Consider the following 9814-nt stretch of genomic DNA (forward strand, 5'->3'; position numbering starts at 1 on the left):
CTAGCTCTGTTGCTCCGTGATGTTATGAGGCTATTCTGATTGTTGTTGCAGTGTAACAAATTACCCTAGAACTTGTTGTAAAGAGACGACGTTTTTGTTTTGCTCCTCACCTTGAGGGGCAGAACTTCAGGAAGGGTTGCACTGGCTAAATCTTGTTTGGGGTCTCCTAAGGTTGCACTGAGATGTTGGCCTGATCTGCCATCATCTGAAAGGTTGAGGTTGGACCAGATATGAGAGCCAGATGGAGGCTCTCGCCTGGGAGCTTGGCCATGTTCAGGGGATGCTCCAGCATCGTGGCCCTTGGGATGGCAAACTTCTTAGCTGGTGGTCGTCCTTTGCCAGACCAAGTGTTCCAATGGAGGCTGGTGGTAGATGCATGGCATTTATAATGAAAGCTTGAAAGTCGGTCATTTCAGTCATTGCTCTGTTGGTAAAAGCAGTCACAACCCCAGGGGTAGGGGAATTCGACTCTGCCCTTTGACTGAAGGGGCTTCCCTGGTGGCTCAGCTGGTAAAGAACCTACATGCCAATGCAGAAGACACAAGAGACATGGGTTCAATCCCTGGGATGGGAAGATCCCCCGGAGAAGGAGATGGCAACCATTTCTTTACAACCAATTGCTCCGGTATTCTTGGCTGGAAAATTCCATGGACAGAGTTGCCTGGTGGGCTACAGTTCACAGGGTCGCAAAGAGTCAGACAGGACTGAGCGCGCGTGCATACACATACTGTGACTGAGGTGGCAAGGCCACATTGTGGAGGATGGGAGATGTGGTTGCAGCTGTCTTTCTAAATAAAATCTGCCACATGGCCTTGAGAAAAATAACTTCTAAAGTTTAGTTTCCCTATATGTAAAATGGAAATAACAATATTCTATAAAAGATTATGATAACTGAAAGAAAATGTGCTTTTAAGAGGCTTAGCCTGGTGCTGGAAACCCAGTGAATGTTTAATCAATGTTTGCTATTAACGGTTCTGGCACTTGGCGTGCTGACTCTAGCTCCCACTTTTATCAGAGCAGGATATTAAGCCATGTCACATCTCTTTGTGATATTCAAACTGCCAGTGCTTCTGACTCCCCTCCTACCTATCCATAAGGAGATTCTTCTCTCTCCCCTAGGATCTGACCTCCTGTGACATTATCAAAACACTCGTAAAGTGTCATTCACTTTCTTGACACTGCCCCTTGGGTTTCATCTTTGCCAGAGACATTCACTGACTGTGGTAGGCATGGCCACAAAGGCTGCTCAGGCTCTCCTGTTCTGAATCCTGTCTTCTCTTCTCAAGCTCCAAACTATCCCTCCAGGCCTTTCCCTCCCTGAAGAGAATTCCTTCTTTCACTACGAGTAGAGATCCCTCCAAGTGGGAATTCTCTCATCCCTGTCTTCTCCATTTCCACACTTAGTGCCACCTGCACCCATCATCATTTTCTCACCTTATGTCTCAAAATGAAGACATATATCCTCTGGTTTCTAAGCCTGGGTCCCTCAGTCCTAAACTCTGTTTCCATCCTTTCTCTCTCCTCTGGAACATCGCTACACTGATGACGCCTTCTCTCGTATCTTCAGCTGCTTCCTCTAGACCGGCACCTTCCCTTGAGTCTGTCAAATCCTGAAGCCTTTCCTAGTTTACTATGAATAAATCAAAACTGGTCGACTATACCCTTTCTGCAGTCTTGTTCCTCTGGCAAGCTGCTGTACCCACCTGTTCTTCACACCAACTTCACTACCTACAAGTCCTTGTCACTATTCATTCTTTACTCCCTGTAGTATCTCCTTCTCTGTCTTTCTAGAAACTGTTCCTGCAGAGGAACCTTGGGGCCTCTTGATTTGAATTGCTGTTTTGAGGTGGCTTGTTAGACAGTAGAAGTTAAATACCATAGTGATCAAGCCAAGATCTTAACCCATGTGATGATTGCAAAGTCTTCTTCCCTTCCATGTCAGCATGTCCTAGAGAGTAAGGCTGATGTATTCTTGTGGGGGCTTTGACTTTCAAGTGAAGGAGTTAGAATATCTCAAATTTGGTTGTTTGTCTCTTTTTAATCTGAAAGATTCACACTAAGGAATATTGTGTGTAAAGGGAATGGGGGGCAGAGTTTTAAAAGAATCACTTGGGAATGTTTTGCAAAACCTGTGTACCTCTCTTGTACTCTCTCACAGCTCTTTTGTAATTTGCTCCCTCACATAAAGGTAGTTGGGGATGTTTGGAGTCTTTCTACATCCTTGTTGATGAGACCAACATTTTTCACCTGCAAAGACTCTAGGGCCTAGAGGGGCCAAATACTTGCTTAAAGTGTCAAACCTGCTAAAATGCCAGGATTTTGTACTCTGTTTTAACGTATCTATGCATCCATATTTTTACTTGTTTCCCTAAATGTCTGCATATCTGTCCACAGCAAGTCAAGCAATACAGAGGTTTATTAAAAAACTTCAGTCTCTTTTTCTACTTTACTATTGAGGTTATTACTTACAACAGTTTGATAACCTTTCATACTTTATGCTAACATTTATTTTATCAGTGATATATTTCCAGGTAAGTAAAAATGGTCTAATTTTTCCCATTTTTAAACTTATAGTTGACATAAAATGTACCTCTTTAAAGTATACAGTTCCGTCATTTTTAATATATTAAACAAGGTTATGCAACCATTATCACACTTCATACACTTTCATTACCCCCAAAAGGAGACTTACCCATTAGCAGTCACTTCAATTGTGGTGACTATTAATCTACTTTGTCTTCATAGCTTGCCCACTCTAGACATTTCATATAAATGGAATCATACAATATGTAGCCTTCTGTGTCTGAATTTTTCACTCAACATAATGTTTTCAAGGTTCATCTTTGTCTTAGCCTGTATCAGTCCATTCTTTATGGCCAAATAACTTCACTGTAAGGATAGACTACATTTGCTTGTCTCTTCATCAGTTGGATATCTAGCTATTACAGGTTTTGTGTAGTCGTAAGTGTTATTTCTCTTGGATATGTACCTAGGAGTAGAATTGCTGGGTCATAGAGTAATTTCATGTTTAACTTTCTGAAGAATTGTCAAACTGTGTTCCAAAGCAGCTACACCATTTTACATTGCCATCAAGTATGAGAGTTCCAGTTTCTCCAAACCCATGACCATGTTTGTTGTTATCATCTTGATTATGGTTGTTCCTGTGTGTAATGTGATATTTCATTATGGTTTTGAATAAAAAGTAGTCATGCCTAGCATCTTACGTGTTTATTGGTCACTTGCATCTTTTCTTTGGATAAATGTCTATTCAAATTCTTTTTTAATCTGATTTTTTTTGAACTGTAGTAGTTCTTTATATATTCTGGAAACAAGTCCCTGACTGAATATATAATTGGCAAGTGTTTTCTCCCCTTGTTTTTACATTCTTGTCCTTGATGCACATGAGGTTCAAAATTTTAATAAACTAATTTATCATGTGTATTGTAATATCTAAAAAATTGTTGCCTAACCCAGGGTTATGAAACTTTATGTTCTAGACATTTTGTAGCATTAGTTCTTACACTTAGGTCATTCCATTTTGAGATTATTTTTTCTATATGGTATGAAGTAAAGGTACAGATTTATTCTTTTGCATATGGATTTTCATTTATCCCAGTTTTTGTCAAAAGACGGTCCTTTCTCCATTAAATTGTCTCAATGCCTTTGCTGAAACTCAATTGATCATGGTTATATGGGTTCATTTCTGAACTCTCAATTCCATCACATGTATCTGTGTTTATCCTTATGCCATTACCAGACTGTCTTGATTATTGTAGCTCTTCTGTATTTCTGAAATTGGGAAGTGTGAGACCACCAACTTTTGTTTTTTGCAAGATTGTTTTGGCTAATCAGAGTCCCCAAACTTCAACATAGATTTTAAAATTGGAGTGCCAATTTCCTTAAAGCATCTGGAGTTTTGATGAAGATTACATTGAATTTGTAGTCAATTTGAGAACTTCTGACATCTTGATTTTGAGATTTTCAATCCATGAACAAAAGATATTCTTCTATTTATTTAAGTCATTCTTTTAATGATTTCTGGTTTCTGGTGTACAAGTCTTATACTTTTCATTAAACTTATTTCTAAGAATTTTTGGTACTGTCATAAATAGAATTATTTTATAATTTTATTTCTTTTCATGGCTCCTTGCTATTATATAGACACACAATTGACTGTTACCATATCCTGAAGTTTTGCTGAATTGGTTTACTAGCAATTTTTTGGTTAGGATTTCAGTATAAGATCATGTCAACTGCAAATAGAGTTTTATTTTTTTGCAGTTTGGATACTTTTACTTTTTTCTTAATAATTATAGTTAAAACCTTTAGTACAACATTGAAAAGATGTAACAAGAGTGAACATGCCTCATTTGTTCCCGATCTTTAGAGGAAAGCTTTCAGTTTACCGTAGGTTTTTCATAGATCCTCTCTGTCAGGTTGAAGAGGTTCCCCTTACTGTTTTGAATCTTTCTATGATGAAAGACTAGGTTTTTTCTAATACTTCATGTGCATATTGAGATGATCATACTTGTCCTTTATTCTATTAGTATGTGTACCAAACTAATTTATCACGTGCTGAACCCACTTTGTGTTCCTCAGATCATTTGTCAATGGTTTATACTCATTTTTATGCTACTGGATTCCATTTGCCCGTACTGCATGGATTTTTACATCCTTAGTAATAAGGGATATTGATTTTTTTTCAGGCAAGGTTTTATTGGTCCCTGCTACAGCAGCGGGGAGTGAGAGCAAACAGAAGTTTCCCTTGCTTGCTCCCTCCCTGAGGTGGGAGTGAGCGTGTCCAGGGGTCTGACCCGAGGGGTGGCTTAGTTGTTTTGCTTATCCCTTAGGTAGTATTGTGTGCAGGGGGCATGCACAGTACCCTGCTTTTGCTCCTGACCCCCTGATTTTGCTCCACACTCCTCAACATGGCAGTTGGGTTTTTTGGTCTCTTTGAGTCTTTTGTCCAGAATTTGCCCCAACTGCACATGCACAGTTACTTTTAGTCCCGTACGGTCTCTTTGTATTTTGTTGCTTGAGGTGTATCCAGGTGCAAGCACTGCAGCAGAGTCCCAGGTCCCAGCCTGTCTCATCCCCTCTGAGAGACTCTAAATCCTTACTCTTAATCGGTAAGGGAGTAAGGATCTCTTCTTCTGAAACTTCTTCCTGCTGGACAGGGGCCGCCGACCCTAGCCCATCCTAGAGGAGTGGAAGTCCCTTGTTGACTGCTTCAAGGACCTGTAGGGAGGGACCTGGGCCAATTACCACTGGAATGGGCTGAATTCCTTGAACCATCACAGCCTTACTTCACACTGTTAGAGTCTAAAAGACGCAAACTCAACCAAAAGGTTAAACAAACAAGGGCTAAAAAGGAGATGAGAACAATAGCCATCAATAAAGTTCAGTTCAGTCGCTCAGTTGTGTCTGACTCTTTGCGACCCCATGAATCACAGCACACCAGGCCTCCCTGTCCATCACCAACTCCCGGAGTTCACTCAGACTCATGTCCATTGAGTCAGTGATGCCATCCAGCCATCTCATCCTCTGTCGTCCCCTTCTCCTCCTGCCCTCAATCCCAATCAGAGTCTTTTCCAGTGAGTCAACTCTTTGCATGAGGTGGCCAAAGTACTAGAGTTTCAGCCTCGGCATCAGTCCTTCCAATGAACACCCAGGACTGGTCTCCTTCAGAATGGACTGGTTGGATCTCCTTGCAGTCCAAGGGACTCTCAAGAGTCTTCTCCAAAACTACAGTTCGAAAGCATCAATTCTTCGGTGCTCAGCTTTCTTCACAGACCAGCTCTCACATCATACACGACCACTGGAAAAACCATAGCTTTGACTAGACGGACCTTTGTTGGCAAAGTAATGTCTCTGCTTTTGAATATGCCATCTAGGTTGGTCATAACTTTCCTTCCAAGGAGTAAGCGCCTTTTAATTTCATGGCTGCAGTCACCATCTGCAGTGATTTTGGAGCCCCAAAAGATAAAGTCCAACACTGTTTCCCCATCTATTTCCCATGAAGTGATGGGACCAGATGCCATGATCTTCGTTTTCTGAATGTTGAGTTTTAAGCCAGCTTTTTCACTCTCCTCTTTCACTTTCATCAAGAGGCTTTTTAGTTCCTCTTCACTTTCTGCCATAAGGGTGGTGTCATCTGCATATCTGAGGTTATTGATATTTCTCCCGGCAATCTTGAGTCCAGCTCGTGCTTCTTCCAGTCCAGCGTTTCTCATGATGAACTCTGCATAGAAGTTAAATAAACAGGGTGACAATATACAGCCTTGACATACTCCTTTTCCTATTTGGAACCAGTCTGTTGTTCATGTCCAGTTCTAACTGTTGCTTCCTGACCTGCATATATGTTTCTTAAGAGGCAGGTCAGGTGCTCTGGTATTCCTATCTCTTTCAGAATTTTCCACAGTTTATTGTGATCCACACAGTCAAAGGCTTTGGCATAGTCAATAAAGCAGAAATAGATGTTTTTCGGGAATTCTCTTGCTTTTTTGATGATCCAGCGGATGTTGGCAATTTGATCTCTGGTTCCTCTGCCTTTTCTAAAACCAGCTTGAACATCAGGAAGTTCATGGTTCACATATTGCTGAAGCCTGGCTTGGAGAATTTTGAGCATTACTTTACTAGCATATGAGATGAGTGCAATTGTGTGGTAGTTTGAGCATTCTTTAGCATTGCCTTTCTTTGGGATTGGAATGAAAACTGACCTTTTCCAGTCGTGTGGCCACTGCTGAGTTTTCCCAATTTGCTGGCATATTGAGTGCAGCACTTTCACAGCATCATCTTTCAGGATTTGAAATAGCTCAACTGGAATGCCATCACCTCCACTAGCTTTGTTCGTAGTGATGCTTTCTAAGGCCCACTTGACTTCACATTCCAGGATGTCTGGCTCTAGGTGAGTGATCACACCATTGTGATTATCTGGGTCGTGAAGATCTTTTTTGGACAGTTCTTCTGTGTGTTCTTGACACCTCTTCTTAATATCTTCTGCTTCTGTTAGGTCCATACCATTTCTGTCCTTTATCAAGCCCATCTTTGCATGAAATGTTCCCTTGGTATCATGAAAGGGCCTAAAAAGGGAAGGGACCAGGTTAACTTTGGGAGGGCCTTCTTAACTGTTGACCAGAAAAGAGAGGCAATATTACCCTGCCAAAGTTAGGAAACCACTTGGCCTGGGTGTATATTTCCTTAATATTAACTTTTACCTGTCCTGTTACATTGATCTGAGTACAGCAGGGAGTATTAGTTATTACACAAACTCTGCCTTGTTCTGCCAGAAGGCAACCAGGGGCCAGATAGTTATCAAGAACCATCTCAGCCAGGGCAACAAGAGAGGCCCCAAGACCCATTAAGGCTCTTAAACAGGAGCCAACCCACTATATCATTTTACTTATCTGTTGATGGTGACTGCCTTTTGAATAGGTGTCTCAGGTCTTCCACTAGCTCACAGGTAATAATATTGTTGTTCTGCTGTGACCTGCGGGGTTTCTGAAAGTAAAAGCTTGAGTCTGGACAAATGTACCCAATTAGATATCCTTTGCAGTTTGACAGCAGTGGGGGGTGGTTAAAAGTACTTTATAGAGGCTCTTCATTTCAGCAATAATTGGTCTTGGGGACCCCTCCTTCTAGGCTTTGAGAAGAACTTGTTCCCCGGGGTTTATTTGTGCAGGAATTGCTCCTTCCTCTGTATTTTAGTGGGAGTCAGCAGTGCCTTGTGGGCATAGTCCTGGACTGCCTCCTGAACTTGTCCTAAATTAACATCTTAGGGCCGGATTCACATCCTCACCCAGTAGAATGTCATGGCCTCCATAGCTCATTTCAGATGGTATAGGTCTCGACCGCTCCTGGGGGTGACATGGACGCTGAGGAGTGAGGTAGGAAGCAAGCTGGTTCAGGGATCATGAGTTTCTTGGCAGAGGTTTGCTAAGGTTTACTTTAAAGTATGGTTCATTTTCTCTACCTTCCATGAAGACTAGGGATGCCAAGAGGTGTGTGGCTTGTAGTCTATCCTTGTGTAAGCCTCTGTGTGATTTTGGCTATAAAAGAGGAACAGTTTTCACTTTGGAGGGACTTTGGAAGTCCAAACCAAGGAATTAGTTCTCTTAAAAGGGACTTACCAGGGCTTCCCAGGTGGCTCAGTGGTAAAGAATCTGCCTGCCGATGCAGGACAGACGGATTCAATCCCTCATCTGGGAAGATCCCACATGCCTCAGAGCAACTAGGCCCCTGAGCCACAACTATTGACCTTGTGCTCTAGAGCCCGGGAACTGCAACTATCAAGTCCACGTGCCACAACTACTGAAGCTCATGCACCCTAGAGCCTGTGTTCCACATCAGGAGAAGCCACCATGATGAGAGCCTGTGCACCACAGCTAGAGAGTAGCACCTGCTCACTGCGACTAGAGTAAAGCCCATGCAGCGATGATGACCCAGCATAGCCAAAAATAAATACATTATGTTTTTAAAAAGGGACTTGCTGACTTCCATAGCCTTTTCAAATGGACTGGAGAAGGCTTCAACCCATTCTGTGAAAGTGTCAACAAACACCAGAAGATATTTATATCCTGATCATGGAGGCATTTGAATGAAATCCAACTTCCAGTCCTTCCCCAGATATGTCCCTTTGCATTGAATTGACCTGAGTTATGAAGTGGGGATTAGATGGGTCTTTGGGTTATTACAGGCACATCAATCATAGGCAAGCATTACTTGTTTTCACTGCTTTTGTAAGCCTCTCCCCTGAAACTACCTTTTGCATCAAGTCCCATAGTACATCCCTCCCATAGTGGGTGGCATATGTAAGCTCTTAGTGAGCGTCCATTATTGGGTTTCAGGGATTAGAACCTTATCCTTCTTTTTATACCAGCCTGTGCTTCCCTTCTCATAGTCTCATTTTTAGTATTTTCTTGTTCCTTTGGGGTTGTTAGGGGATGCCAGGGAGTTCAGGGGGACCAGTCACTAAAGCACTAGAGTCATAACTTGTTCAGGGTCCTGAAAACAGATGGCCTGTTTTGCCATCTCATCAGCTTTCCTAATCCCTTGGCTCACAAAGAACCCATCCCTCTGATGGCCCCTACACTCACAAAGGACCCATTCCCCCGATGGCCCCTACAGTGGATTAGTGCTACCTGGGTCAGAAGCTGCACTGCTTCTAAAAGAGCCAGAATCAAATCTTCATGTTTTCTGGGGGAATTTCCAGCAGTTAACATTCCTGTAGTTCCAAATGCTAGCATGAGTATGTAGCATGTGGAACCCATGTTTAGAGTCAGTAAAAACATTTAATTTCTTTCCTTCCCTAATTGCAAATCTCTCATTAATGCAATTAATCCAGCCTTCTGGGCTGATGATGGGTGACAGGGTCTTGGATTCTATGACTGACTTCATCTCGAAGAACTATGGTATATACCACCTTTCAGGCTCCCATTTCTATAAAACTGCTCCCACTAGTTAGCCATTCGACCTCAAACAGGGCTGTCAAGAGGCTCATCAGACCTGCTGGAGTAAGTTTGTTCTGTGGTCTCTCTGCACTGATGCGATAAGTCTCCAGACTTCTAGAAGCAGAGTTTCTGGGTTCAGGGTTTGGGACAACTTTAATGTTGAGGGTGTCCATTAGGAAGGCCTGATATCATTTTAACCTTCCTCCAGTCAACCAATGATGTCCTTTGACTTCCAGTACAGATTGTACCTGATGAGGTGTTAACACATCTAAGTGTTGTCCCTGAGTGTACTTGGAAGCTTCATTAATTAACAGGGCTGTGGCTACTACTGCCTGCAGGCAGCTTGGCCATTCCTGGGCCACTGA

Source organism: Bos taurus, chromosome 1, assembly GCF_002263795.3.
Source record: "Bos taurus isolate L1 Dominette 01449 registration number 42190680 breed Hereford chromosome 1, ARS-UCD2.0, whole genome shotgun sequence".
NCBI classification, from domain to species: Eukaryota; Metazoa; Chordata; class Mammalia; order Artiodactyla; family Bovidae; genus Bos; species Bos taurus.